Here is a 15977-nt window from a genome sequence, read left to right on the forward strand (position 1 = left end):
GAGATATCTGCATTTGATGAAACGTCTGCCCTTTGAAATTTCAGAGTTTCGTTGTTCTGCGCGGGGAGGAATATCTTCCTCCCGGCATATACACTTCTTCTCCTCTGTTTTGCGAGTTAAAGATATGCACTGTCGCTAAATTGTTTGTAATCAAATCTGATCTTTCCAAGGGAAGTATCCAATATGTGTTTGAGAATACCGTTTTCTCGGGACCCTTTTCATGGCAAAAAATTGATAAAACGCTTTAGTTTCCGCGCTTCGCACGGGGTTATTATCATTTTAATTTCCTCCATTGTATTCCTTTTTTGTGCGTTCACAATCCTTTTTGAAAACAATGTTCAAAATCACAATATAGTCAACTGAATTGGAGCTGATATATAGGTACTAAAGACAAGAGAGACGGCTCCTTTTCATTTTAATTTATGGAACACCAAAAGCTTCGCAAGGGAGGGGGAAACTCCCCCTCCCTGCACCCACCCCCTAGGGAGTGCGCTTCGCGCGCTCTGTAAGTGTTGGCACGCTTCGCGTGCATTTACCGCCCCCTCCAAAATGAAATCCTGGCTACGCGGTTGGTAGTGATCGAGGGACATCATCAACTCTCATTTGCATAATACTGAGTTGTGCATATAACTATTTTGTGAAAAATATAGGCTATGTGAAATTTGGAAATGCCATACTGATTTACTCATTTTTACATCCAATTTTGATGAATTTTTCAAAATTATGCTTGTTGGATTTTTTTTCTATTGATTCAAATCAACATTTTTTTTTCTGGGGTGGACTTGACCTTTAATTAAACATTGAACTGTGGGAGAGATGCAAAAAAAATGGCAGGGACAATGATTTACAAGCCAAGCACTGATCGATTTTCAAGTCATTATCAGAAAAAGGAGGTGAAAGAACGGGAAGGGGAAAAAATGCAATGAAAGAAAGAAATTATATAGAGAAAGAAAGAACGTAGGGGAGGGGGGTTGGGTGGGGATCGAGCTGCATGGGAACGAGTCGTTGGGAATTTGTCTAGTCTGACAAACTTTATTATTGCAATTCTTTGTTTCTAACTTGACAACCAAACGATACACGTCCCTCATGAATAACCGGATATATATTGTCACTCGGACTGTTATGAGTGAGAGAAAAGCAAAAAAACCCAAAACAAACATGTTGCGATATCGGCCTAAATTAATTGCATCATAATTCATAGTGCATTGAAGTAATATTATTTCTTCACACACACTTTCTTGTGAAAATGCCTATTTGTTCAACTGCATGGCCTATCCCTTCCCCAATAGGCCTACCCCCCCCCCCCCCCAACCTCACCAATCGCATAAGGGTGGACAAAATAATACTGCACGAGCAAGTATTTGGCCTTCGGCTGTATAAAACGTGTAATTTTTGTTTGTCAACGAAACAAAGTACGAATCTCTTGTAATGAAAAGATCTCTGACTTCATAATTTTATAAAGTCAAAACTTATTCCCAAAATATTTTATGAATGTGAGAAAGACCAGCGGTCGAGAATACAGCATATACGCCAGTTTTCCCATAATTTTTCTTTCCACATGTAAATTGGCGGATCAGGGCTGGGGGCGACCAAGGTATATTTTGAAAATTGCTCATAGACATACATTTTTATTTATTTACTTTAATAATTGTATGCATTTATTCATTCATTCATGCATGGTCATTTATCATATATTCTGTTTCATTTCCCCAGTGTAAGAGAGTCTTGCACAATAGAGCTAAATGTACGAAAATTGCCATTATAAAATATGGGCCCGTCTGTTTTGCTGTTTCCACCAATTTTTATTTCAAAATCCAAAATGATACATTTTCTTTTGTTCCACGTTCCAATAAATAAAAAATCTTACTTGACATCTAACACGAAACGAGTGACCATTTTTGAACTTTCTTCACAACGTAAAATTTTATAAGAATCTTTTTACTATAATTGGCGACCTTGCCTGACACAGTCCAATTCGATATTGCCATAAACTATATAAATCGCTCTTGTACCATGATTGGTATACCCTGGCCAAATGGCACTGGATGCATGATCAGTTTCAAGTTTCCAATTTGCACCTTTCTAATGAGTCTGAGCAGAAACACAAGTAAAGAACTGTATATAGCTCCTTTATAGAGGCATATTTACAAATGATATGTTGGGTACAGGGGCGGATCCAGCTTCGCTGATATGGGGGGGGGGATTTTTCAGTCACATTTTCCACAATCGGCCGCTCGAAGTTGATTTATGTATGTTTATTTGAAGGGGTAGTCCATTAGCTGTATTCCTATAAATCAACATAAATATTTAATAATCTCATAAGCCTTATATAAATAGTTCGAGCGCGAAGCGCGAGCTAATTTTGTATTTGAAATTTTAACATTCTGGGCAATGTTTGTGAGCCTGAACGAATCGTGTATATATGCAACTAAATAATTACTGCGAAGCGTGAACAGAAATTTTAAATATACGTTTAGATCTGATCGAAAAGGAACCATGCACCTGCCAAGGACGTCTTGCAGTTAGCCATGAATGCGTTGCATATTTCAACAATCAAATAGAAGTACATTTTTACCTAAAGAAGGGAAATTCTAAGCTTTTTTGTAAACGTAAACAGGATATGTATATCACTGAACTATTGATGCGAGGGCGAAGCGCGAGCGTAAAAAAAAGAGATTTAGACTAAAACGGGACACATCATTCATGTTTTGTAAATAATGAAAAGGATAAGTAATTTGGGATCTTTCTAGATTAATAACATGAATAATGCGAGCGCGGATCCAGGGCGAAGTTCCCGGGTCCCTCTAGGAGTGGGGAAAATAAAAAAAGGGAAAAGAGAGGAGAAAAAAAGGAGGAAAAGAGGAGGAAGACAAATGAAAAAAATAAGGTGAGAAGAAGACTTGGAAAATACAAAAAAAAATAAGAATCTTTCATATCACTATATGAATTTTTCGCTCTCACTTGCATGTTTGATATCGAGATACAAATAATCCTCAATGGGCTGATATGGAGCTTAAAATATCACGTTGCTTGATTTACAAATTGATTTTTTTAATGTGCAGCCGTAGTCCGTTTATGGTCTGATCGAGTATCAATGCAGCTCGCGCTACGCGCTCGCATTATTTGTCAAGTACCCAATCTCTAGTCTTCGTATTTACAATAAATTCTCAAAATATTCTTATTCAGGTCTGATTGTCAAAACATATCAGCTCTGATTGTCAAAACCTATCAGCTAGCGCTGCGCGCTCACATTTCGATTGGTTAGTTATTTATCTCTATAACAAACTATTTAAAATCCCTTTTCATGACAATTTATTTAAAAAAAATCGGTTCGTGATTTGCGCTCGCATTAATTGTTAAAGATATATCAACCAATGCCTTCTATTCATAAATAGAAAAATACTTAGAATATCCAGTTTTCAGAAATTGATATTAACAAATTTCTCGCTCTTATTGGGCTTATTAGAGTAATAAATAAGATAATAACAATAACATTTCATGAATTGCTAATAACTATATTGTCTTTTTTTATAATTGAAAGAATTTTCATCTCGCGCTTGGGGACACTTAATAGGTAGAAAATTTCTATTTTCATATGACAAAATGTCCTTAGAATGTTCCCGTCCTAGGTCAGAATAATTTCCGAAAAATATCCGCTCGAGCTTCGCGCTTGAATCATTCATTGAGTGCGATCCACATCCAGTCAGTTTCATTTTCAGTGTTTGAAATAGTTTTCAGATTAGAATTCTGCTCGCACTTCCCGCTCGCATTACGTAGGAAGATGCCTAATTACCCATCTTCACGCCTTACAAAACATGAACTAGTGTCCCGTTTTTAGCTCTAAATCTTAATTTTCCCCATCGCGCTTATCGCTCGTATTGTCTAGTTATATACCTATTCAGTTCAGGATTAATGCTTAGAATGTCAATTTTCTTGTTGGAATGTCAAAAATTTTCAGCCCGCACTTCGCGCTCGCATTATTCCATTCTTGAAATAGGCCATCATAATTATATAGGCCTATGTATCGTCTTCAATACTACAATCAGAACAGGTCCCTTGTTTATCAGGCCAGAATATATATGAAAAAAAAATCTGCTCGTGCTTCGTATTTGCAGTATAGTTATTAGTTAGATGTTTTATTTTCAGGACAAAATATGACATTTACGAAAATTTTTAACTCGCGCATCACTCGCACTATATTGAATAGTACGTATAGGATTATACATTTCAGGGGTCGCGGAAGTGAGGGGGGGGGCTCCAGCCCCTGCTTTTTTCCATAACCGTGTTCAAAAAAGTAAAAATGACCATTTGATTGTGATTTTTTGCATGGTCACCCCCCCAAAAAAAAAAAAAACATTTGACTCAGCCCCCCCCCCCCCTCACTTTGAAAACCATTCTGCGGCCCCTGCATTTATGTTGTTTTATAAGAATAAAGCTGACTGTTAGGTCTACACCTTCAAAGAAAGAAAGAAACAAAAATCAACTCAGAGCGGTCGATCGTGGAAAATAATGGGTGAAAAATTCCCCCCCCCCCATATTCGTGATATTGGCCGCGAAATTGATCTGCCTCTGCTATCATGTTAGCTCGTTCCATTCTTATTTCCTGTTTCCCTTGCCTCATTTGTTCTTTCTTTTCCTTTACTTGTTATCCTCTTTTTTTTTACCTTTCCCTTTCTTCTTTTCTCCCTTTTCCCACTTCCAAATTAATTTCCCTTCCCCAATGCATGCGCTGAAATATGACGTGAAAGACATGAACACATCGTACACGCAAAACTGTGTATGAACAGAATGCATAGAGTTGGATAAAGCGTGAGAGAATGTCAGGCCGAAGCGCCGAGCTGAGCGAGCGTGACCAATGTCCATCGCATCGCATCGCATGCAGCATGCAGTATAATGTATCTCGCAGTTTCAAGAACCATGAACCAATCTTGTCGCACGTGGAAATTTGTAGCCAAAATTTTGACAGACTCATCTCTAATACGTTTTCATGAACGTCAAAATAAACTACTGTAACATGTGAACTACAGGTTGGAGGGACAGCATAAGGGGTAAGTTAGTCCACATTTTTTAAAATAATTATCTAACCCATCTAACAAAAATTCAACGGTTTCCTGTGCTCCTCGCCGAACTCGCTGGGGGAGAAACTCGACGGAGGCCATGCTAAAACTAAGGAACAATGATCGACGAGCGCGTACACGGAATTAGCAGACTACGCTCTCGCAGGGATATTTCGGTTTGCTAAAAGTGGAACGGCTAGTGATCAACTAACAGGGGGAAAAATCAGTCGTGGACGAAAGTGGGCGCTATATAAGTGCGCATAAATTCAGCGAACTGTCTTTGAAATTCAGCCGAGGAGAATGATTTTATTTCTCGGAGTTTATTTAAAATTTAATATTTCCAAGAAGAAATTCTGTCAATTTCGCATTGAATCATCATCAGCAATCGTTATTCAATAGGAAAGATCCATTCAACTGGAATTTTTGTATCCTTTACCAACACTATCCACGAGCTTTAAGGTCTGGTGAATTACCTGGGCACTCTTGTTTCTACATCAAAATACTGGAAAGTTGTTCTTCCACCAGTCCTAGGTCAGTTTGTAGTATGGGTTGGGGCTCCACCCTGCATATGATGAAGACGGTGGTATATCATGCGCGTATTCTGGAGGGATGGGGGCTTTAGTGGCCCTGGCCCCCGGGGTAGTAGGCGAAAAGGAGGCGACAAAAAGGGGAAGAAAAAAAAAAGAAAAGGGAGAGAAAAAAGAGGGAAAGGGGGAAGATAGAGAGAAGAAAAACAATTAAGGAGAGGGAAGGGCCGGGGTGAAAAAAAGGGGGGGCCGGGGGAAGGGGAAAGAGAGAAAAAAGGGGAAAAAGAAGGAAGAGAGAGAGGGGCGCCAAATTGAGCTGTAATGAGGGGGCGCCAAACTGACCTTAAACTGGGGGGGGGGGCGCCAAAGTGATGTTCGATCTATCGGGGCGCCAAATTGATGTTCCACCTAGTGGGCACCGAAATGATATTCAACTGGGGGCGCCAAATTGATATTCGACTGGGGGCGTCAAACTGACATGTAACGGGGGCACCAAACAGACCTTAAACTTGGGGGCGCCAAATTGATGTTCGACCTAGGGGAACGCCAAATTGACCTTAAACTTAGGGGGCGCGCCAAACTGTCCTAGTAAGGAGGGCGTGCTAAACTGACCTTAAACATGGGGGGCGCCAAATTGACGTGCCACTTAGGGGGTGCCAAATTGACCTTAAGGAAGGGGCACCAAACTGACCTTAAACATGGGGGCGCCAAATTGATGTTCCACCTAGGGGGCGCCAAATTGATGTTCCACCTAGGGGGCGTCAAATTGGCCTGAAATATATATACATATATATAGAAGAGATCCAAAGGACTGGAAGGGCTTGCCTTCCGCCCCCCCCCCCCAAAAAAAAAGGAAAATAAAAGGATGGAAAAGAAAATTTTCCTCTATTCTAACTGAGCCTATACATGTCATTTCCTCTCCTTTTTTGTGTATGTTTTATTTAAATAAATCAATATAATTATATTTACAAGATTGGAATGAGTCGAAATAAGTACATAATGTACAAGGTAATTTCCTCTTTATCTTCCCACATTTCCTCCTTTTCTTTTACTCATCTGTCACCCCCCTCTCTCTTATTTTTTCTTAATGTTTTCCAAATATATACCATTTTTTTTCTTCTATTCTTTGTCTTCTTGTTCTCTTCCGTGTTCCACTTTTTATTTTCCTAGATCTGTTATCCATCTTTATCCTGTTCGTTCCCCTTTTCCTTACCCCTCCTCTTTCCCTCCCTCTCTCTTCCTCATGAGGGGCAGGCGAAGGGAATACCCTTCCAGTTTCACTGGATCCGTTTCTTTATCTTCAAATTCTCTCTCCCATTTACCCTTTTCTTTATGTCTTATATCTTCCTTTTTTGTTTGTCTTTTTTCGGGGGGGAGGGGGTAATGGCTCCTCTGGACCCCGGATCCGTTTGTCTTCTTTCTTTCTCTCTCTTTTTTTTGGGGGGGATTCCCCGGATACGTTTCTCTCTCTTTAACTCTTTTTTTTTTAAACACAGTTTTATTGTCCATTTCATAACTGGGTCAAGAGTAACTCCAAAATATTTGAATCTATCTACGTTTTGCAATTTTAGATTTTTACATGATATATCAATTTTACATTTTTTTTATTTACTGAGCCAAATATCATAACTTTGGTTTTGTCGACGTTAATATACATTTCGTTTTTGTCCATCCATTCAATAATCATATCAAACTGTGATTGTAAATAATGTTTCAAATTCTTTTCAGTTTTTGTTTTACAAAATATTACCGTATCATCAGCATATAAAGAGAATTTTGAAGATGGTATAAAATCCATATTGGCAATATCATTTATGAAAATACTAAAAATCAAATGGCCAAGGGTTGAACCATGATGAATTCCTGTTTTTACTATTAACGAATCATTTAAAGTACCATTTATTGAAACACGTTGTATTCTGCCTGTGATGTATGATTTAAACCAATTATATTCATTTTTTTGGCCAAAGCATGACAATTTCTTTAACAGTTTCTCATGAGGTATAACATCGAATGCTTTACGGAGGTCTAAAAACACACCGCCTGTTATAAACCCACTGTTCATATTTTGTAATATATATTCTGAAATATCAAGATGGCAAGAGTTGGTCGAGTGGAAATAAAGGCCGAAAACCAGATTGGTTGTCAGTCAATAGAGGATGCTCATTTAAATACTCATATAACTGTTGGTGAATTCGTTTTTATAATATTTTACTTGGTATTGACAAAATAGATATGGGTCTATAATTCATCGGTTGTGTCTTATCGCCACTTTTATATATGGGTATTATTTTGGATACTTTAAAATCATTGGGTACACTTCCTGTTTTAAGTGAACAGTTATATATATATATATATATGTTAATGGTTTAAAGTATACATCCGAAGAATCAAAAGTATTTTATAATGACTTTATGTGGTCATCATTGTAAAGGGGAAGTATTACTAATCAGATATATAACTTCACTTTTCAAAATAGTGACCAGAGTTTGCAGAAATCAGCTCTCAAAAATGATTTATTTTCATGCCATATTTCTGCCTTCCACCGGTCCTCTTGCGAGCTCCAGCTGAGTGACGTCACACAATGATCAGTGAGCAGCTGAGCTGACAGCAGCCCATTGGAGACGATCTTTCCAATCAGCGTTTTTTGCTCTTAGAATTGTTTATTGCTCTTAATATTGGTCTTGTTATATAGATAAAAGTTTGAATTTACTGAACAGTGAAAAAAGTGCACATTTAACGTGTTTTGGTAACCGATATTTAGCTTAGAATTTTTTTTCAAGAAATATATGTGAATAACAAAGCATATTTTCACGTAGAAATCACACTTGCGTCACATTAATATTATAATCAATATAAAGCATAGACATTCTTCTTTATGACTGAACAAAAATTATGAAATTTCATTAAGTAGCAAAGTCAGGAACCACAAAAAAAAACACGGCAATATCCATGCTTTCAGTCTTATAACAAAAATGATGAACCATCACACAACAGCACACAACATTCACAGTGCTTCACAATAAATATTTCACTTCTGTTCATACATGCAATAAATATTGTGGAAAACAAATAAAAGGCGTACCCATATTCAAATACCGTTTAAAAGGACAAATATATTATACCTTTCGAGAAAAATCAGCACGTTAAATATCTGATAACAAAACATAATTATGGGGCACTGCAAGAAACTTATGTTCAATTGCAAATCAAGCGTAAGTCTTAAATTCAAATTCAAGCGTAATAAGGTCGAGTTGCAATCGCAATTCAACTACATGTTTAATCAAAGGACTTACCCTTGATTTGGGACGTGTGATTGAGTATAACATTTCTCGCAAAATGCCCTAGTAACATTAAAATTGTTCTTTCGTTTTAAATTGTGTGTTATTATTTTTGACAAGCTGTATTCCTGTCCAAGTCAAATTTCTTAGTTCTCTCCAAAACTATGCTCAAAATTGTTTCCAAGATTGATAAAGAAAATTTTCTTTTGTATCATTATCAGTCCACAACTTGCAAACCGTAGGTCCTGGAAAGAGTGAAGAAAAAAATGGCTATATCCAAATCATAGTAAAAGGACATGATGGAATCTCCCAGATTGAGGTAGCAAGCAGAGACCAGAAGTCACCAGAGTCAGCAATTGTGCAGATCTGTGTGTAGAAGAGAGAAAAAAAGAAATAGTTTAAATAATCAAATCAAAGTATGAATTTAATTATCGTGATGATTGATGACGTGCGGTGGCATGTAATTCCCGGTCAACAACAAATGATAGGTTAAGACACCTGAAAAGTTCCACTCAGATCGAACACTGGTGCTCTACCTCAAGTGATGTTTGTGTAGGCCCCACTCCACTTCACTACCGCTACACTACCGTACATGTACGCCACACCTACCCGGGTAGGTGTGTAGCGTAGTGTAGGCTGTAGCAGTAGTGAAGTGGAGACTACACGAACATCACTTGAGGTACAGTGCTCTCTGAGTCTCTGTGTCATTACAAAGATTGCATTTATCTTCATTGTTGAAGGCATTACGCATGCATATATGCAGCAACACTCTAATCAGAAAGAAACACCAGACTCTAATTTTGGCCCACCCAAGGGTTCATTACATGCCGCCGCGCAAAGAAAATTCAAGCCATAGAAGTCGTGTGTTGTGGACCCAAGAAGTGAGATCCCAGCACGCGCGACCCACTAGTTAGAAATCCACTGCCAAACGCGGTTCGTGGTGCGAGGTTAGTATACTAATACTAACCTTGCAATACGTTTGAGTGATTTTGGCCAGGAATCAGGGTAATCACTGCTGAAAATTTGTCTGGCTTCATGACATCGGCATCATGGTGATATATTTCTGTGTATAATAAAAACTTAAACATTCCTCTGAAACAGCAGATTTTCAGCCATGGTCCATACCAGTGCTCCTAAATAATTTAATCGCCTGCCTGAGTCCTGACCAGTTTTAGAAATCTGAAGAAAAAATCTGCTGGAATTGTGCAAAAACATTATTTCTAAAATAAAGACTTTTTAATTTTAATAGTATACGCCAAAATGCATGATTCTAAACTTATATCAGATCTGTATCTGTCATCTGACCTGAATGCATCGTCAGAACAAGTACAGTTTCCAAACATGCTTACCTTGACTTTTGACTGGATCAAACAGCGTAACCTGCAACATGCATCGGGAGCAAGTGAATGGGACCGTGCAGCTTGGAGTTTTTCAATAGTTAGTAGAGCAACACAACGAAGACTGTCGAGTGGACAAAATCGATCTTTCCAGTTCACAATTCAATAAAAACCGGGCAAAATAACACAGTTCTGGTTCCCTTATAGTCTGAAGTTGTCGAAAACAGAATTCGGATATCACAATACATGAAGAAAACGGTAAATTCGAAGAAAAATAGAGACCAAGAAGGTGAATCAGCTATCAGTGTACTGCTGGCTTGCACAGAGCTAGAGAGCGGCTGAGTGAGTCGATCATCATGTGACGTCATTATTCTCGACTGTATTTGATCGCGTTAGTGTGTGTTTTGGGGCGGCTGGGGGGCTGAGAAGGGTCTCTAATAATTTTATTTCTTGCATTTCCACGACATCAATAAGACTTTTTAGTGACATATTTGTGTATAAAAAGACAAGACCTTTCCATTCATATATAATTTGTCTATAATCATCACTTTCGTGAATTTTCTTTGGATGTATACTTTAAGTAAAAGAAATAAACAAAAAGTCAGTGTCGATAGACCAAATAGTAAATCTAATGTTCCCATAGTTATGTATTGCTTAATATGGTTGTGTATATTTGTAAGTGACATACATCAATGTTTATGTTATACCTGTAGGTCTTCTGCAAGGACTTCCCTTCATGTACTTAGGCTGAAGATGTTGAAAACAAATGCAGAATTAGTGTTCTGACCGGTGAGTGCATGGTCTAGGGAGAGTTGTTTAACTTATATCATATAGATGTATATTATGGTTTTCTGAATACAAAAATATTGTCGATACGATTTTATATCTAATAATGAAAGAGATATACTTCTTGATTTACTTTGTCTTTAATAGTCACTGAAGAAAATGTAGTTTATTGCCTTGATTGATAATGTAAATCTGTATTTGTATGCTTAGAACTGTACTACTTTTCATACCGCTATTATGTAATGTGTGGTAATTATATTAATCATGTGCTTGTTTATATTTTGTTATCATACAGAGGCTGTTTTTCTTTGGTCAATAAAAGAACTCAAGAAACCTCAGCCCTCGTGACTGTGTTGTGTGGTCGTCGGCGCGAACCCTTTCACAAAATTTTCCCTGCCCTGAGATGGGGCCCAGACACTCCACCGCTCGGTCGCTCTGCTCCCTGGCAATGTTCTCTTTCAACGATAATATCTTCTTTTCAGGAGTACATCACACACCACATAATTACAACACAAAATATGCACAGAAAGCATGTTTCTCTGACAACAAAATTTTCCTCTGCTCCGGGAGGGGGACCTCTCCTCCCAGACCCTCACCCGCCCGGTCCCTTCGCTCCCTCACATTTTTCTTCCAACAATTCCCGCTTTTCAGAGTACGTCATAATTCATATCAATATAATCACAGCACAAACATGGTTCAAACAGGTTTATTTTTTGAGACGCCAAAATTATTTTTCCCTGCCCCTGCATAATGGGGACACCGTCTCCCACACACTCCTCCGCTTGGTAGCTTTGCTCCCTCGCAATTTTCTCTTTTAACAATAACTTCTAGAGTAGTACATCACACACCACATAATCACATCACAAATATGCACCAGAAAGCTTGTTTTTGAGATGCACAATGCAACATTTTCTCTCCAAGGTTCACTCAAGTGGAAGTTCGAACCCCCGCCCCCAATAGATAGGTAATTTCATTCATTGTAGACTTAATTTGCCAATGTATTAATTGCCTTTGATTCCTAAATCATAACATATTTCGTGTGTGTGTGGGGGGGGGGGGGTGAGGGCGGGGACTCATATCGAAAACTTGTATACAGTGTACCGGACATGTAAAAACACAGCAGACGACGTTTGCAGACCTCACGATCATCGTATGACTAGTGGTGCGGAATGTTCCATTGCGGCTTTATGGGGGAAATAGCATTACAGAGGGATAAAATGTATACACAGATAATGTTTCAGCGTTGATTCGCAATATTTTGTGTCAATTTTATGAATTATCGTTGTTTGGACATTTAAAACATCATTATAAAGTGAAAGGAATAAGCAAAACTTATTTTTCAGACTTACCTATGCAGTGGTAAGCTAGGATGCACCCCTCGTATACATAATGGACCGGCCGTCACAATATTCAGAGACATATCCAACTTTCAGAGAATGAAATTGATTTTTGTTGGCAAAAATAATGGTTAAAAAATCTGGTATGTTTATATCTATAGTTCGGACTGACAATGTATATATGTTTATATATTCCTAATAAAATGTTCAGCACTACAATGGAAAGAGCTGGAAAACCGCTGTGACTCGAACAACACACCGACGTACACAAAAGCTCTGTCCACCCCTATATGTTGAATGCACGTCGAGTGTAGGTTTGCTCTTCGGACATCACTATCACAAAGAAAATCTCCTCTGATTTGATGATAAAAGTGCTCTATTTCCTTATTAACCAATCCCCATGGTTCTTTCATATGTATTTGCCTTACAATGTGCCCTTTATTATAATCTTAACGGAAATTCTTCATATACCATCACCCACCGATGTGACGAGGGATATAATCCACCCGGGTACTATAAAAATGTCCCCAAACCCATTATCCCAATACATATTCCTGACTTTGGATAGTTTTTAGTGATTTCAATGTAATAAAGTGTCATATTCCCCATCAATTGAATGTAAATAGAATTATGGTCATCTGATAGAAGAAGTTGTTAACATTCATTTTATCTGAATTCTATCTGAATCAATGCTTGTCTTTGATACACATTTTGTTTGTGAAAAAAGGGTATGATGCAAGGGAGTTCTGCGTGTTATAAGGGTGCGCGCGTGCAGCGAGGACCTTCTGTCCGCTAGTTTTCCATATGTATGATGTGTGTGCGCGGTGCGCCCCCCAAAAAAATATATATATACTTTTGGTGCCCCCTACATAATTAGAAGGCCCCCCAGTGCCCCTTGCTGAAAAAATCTTAGCTACGCCACGGGGGGATTGGATGAAAGGTAGCCCTAAAATAAGTTCCCCGGTCAACGTGACACACCAACAACACCCAAACGGTACGTCGCGTATTCCGAATGTAATCATTGTAATGAAGCATTGGTTTTTTTTTATTTTAAGGAGTTATTTACAAAATTATATTGGTTTACTTAGTTGAGTTAATTTCTCACTAACGAACCAAATGTAATTTTCACTGAGATAAACAAATCCCTTTCCATTTTCAGAATAGGCCTAATGACAAATATTTCATTTTGGCATTGGCAAATCTTTCGAAGAATGTCGGAGTAAGAAACATAATCACAGATGGATTAAAGAATCCCAAAGGCAATAGACCTACAATAATAAGCTTCTGCTTGTTTGTGAAGAATGAAGACTATGCATGGGCGTAAATCCCGGGGGATGAGGGAATATATCCTCCACTTTTCGGAGAGGGGGTGGCATGCAGGGCCGTAGCCAGAGTTTGATGTTGGGGGGGGGGCACAGGGGGGGCGGAGCGTAATTTCGTTGGGGGGGGGCAAAACCAAAAAAGGTCACTTATTATGTCTGAATGGGGCATTTGGGCAAACATATATTTTCACCATCAGATTATGTTCTATCTAAAGTAGTTGTGTATTCGGTAATGTAAAATGAGCAAAACCATTTTGAAGGGATTTCTGATTTTTAAAATATAAAATATATAATATTTAGGATATAGCGAGCGAGCGATTTGGAAAAATTTGGGAATTTTGGGTTTTAAAACTCGCTTTGTGGTTTATTCTGACGCTGATTACTAATTAAAAGGACATACTTCCCCTTGAAGTGATTTTGTTTGTTGAATAGAAAGTGACCGTCGGAAAATACCATCACGAAAGACACTTTTTTGTCACTTGAAGAGAACATAATCTATACAGAATATTTTAATATAGAACTGATCGACCTTAACAGGGACATATTTGTTTGCAGTGATTATGATACATATCTCACCAATCAAATAATGCGAGCCAATTTGTGATATTCCGACCTTGAAACTGTACATTCTAAGTACTTTTAATAACCATGAACAAGAAACAAAAACTTTTAATAACCATGAAAAAAGAAATGCGAGCGCGAAGCGCGAGCCGAGAGCTTTTGATTTTCCAACCTGAAAACTGGATAATCTAAGCATGGGTGTCGATCAGTATTCTTGGTTGGGGGGGATGATGACACAAAAGTTATTGTGGATGGGGATCTTTCAACATTACCCCCACTAAAATCATAAGTTAGGACATTTGGGAGTGATTGATATGCATGGTGTTCTTGGAAATTCCTTCATTGTTGTAGTGTACTGTACTTATATAATTTTTTTTTTATTCAATTTGTGTTACAAGTAAGCCTATTCTAAACTCATACGAAAGAAAAAATGACAAAAATTATCTGGAACATGTACATAGTGATCTGTTGATTGAGCATGATGTATGCACAGGGGCATCGATCCATTTTTCAGATTGGGGGGGGGGCAAAATCATGAATCAACGTTCCAAAGACGCTCGATCATATAAAACGAACAAACTCACCCACACACCCCTACACCCCCACACATAGGCCTATATTTTATATATATATATATATATATGAATCATGAGAAAGAGACACATATCTCAACCTCACCAACAATGCGAGCGCGAAGCGCGAGCTGAAAATTTTTAGTATGACATGAAAACAGGAAAAATGTACCTGTTTAGGTTTGCTTGTAGTAACTCATGAGGAGCATAGATACATGTATCTCACTAGAGAGCGAGCTAAAATTTCTTTATATTCTGACGTGAAAGCTTGATATTCTAAGCACTTTTGGTACCAATGATTAAGATGGGTATCTAGAAGAACAATAGATGCGAGCGCAAAGCGTCAGCTGAAAATTTTAATATTTCGATCTGGACAAAAAGACAATTTAATGGACGCTTTTAATAAAGAACAAGATATATATCCAACAAAAGATTATCGGAAATCGAAGCGGGAGTTCTTTTGAGGTACAGAACTGAAAACGGGACATTCTATTCACCTATATAATCATGAAAAGTATGGGGTTTTGGTACAGAAATGATGCGAGCGCGAAGCGCGAGCTGAAAAATTTTATATTCCGATCTGAAAAGCAGACATTTTGAGCACGATTTTAGATCAAAATCGAGTTGGTATCTTAATCTCGCTTGCTGGTTTCAGTGTAGCATTACAATCTTATTTTATTTTTAGTTGCACATGCGGAATTATTGGGAGGGGGGCAAAACGATATGTTCCCCCCAAATATTTGCATTGGTGGGGCTATTACTCTAATAGCTATATGGTCATTCCTTAGACGATTTATCTTGCCACCCTTTGACTCCCGTTTGTTTTTACACCCTTTTGAATTAATTGATTTATTAAAATTAATTCATTCACCACTGGTGGGATGGAACACCCTATCAACAAAAGTTGTTTTTCGTTGGGGTCCTTTTATGTCATGTGTTAAAAAATATCATATACATAAACATTTCATTCTTTTTCATCTTGAACTTCCACCCATCTGTTTAATAGTCCTGAAAAAGAATGTTTTCATTTACTAATAACAATATACACAAATTGCGAGGGAAACAAACTGATTGATCGCATACTATAATCATCACTATAATCATCATATGATCAAACTTTTCATTTTTTCATCATCATTATTATAATTTTTCTACCCTAAATTATTGGGGGGATGATAATACAGGCCATCCCCCCCA

This window comes from Lytechinus pictus, chromosome 7 (genome assembly GCF_037042905.1).
Source record: "Lytechinus pictus isolate F3 Inbred chromosome 7, Lp3.0, whole genome shotgun sequence".
In the NCBI taxonomy this organism is placed as follows: Eukaryota; Metazoa; Echinodermata; class Echinoidea; order Temnopleuroida; family Toxopneustidae; genus Lytechinus; species Lytechinus pictus.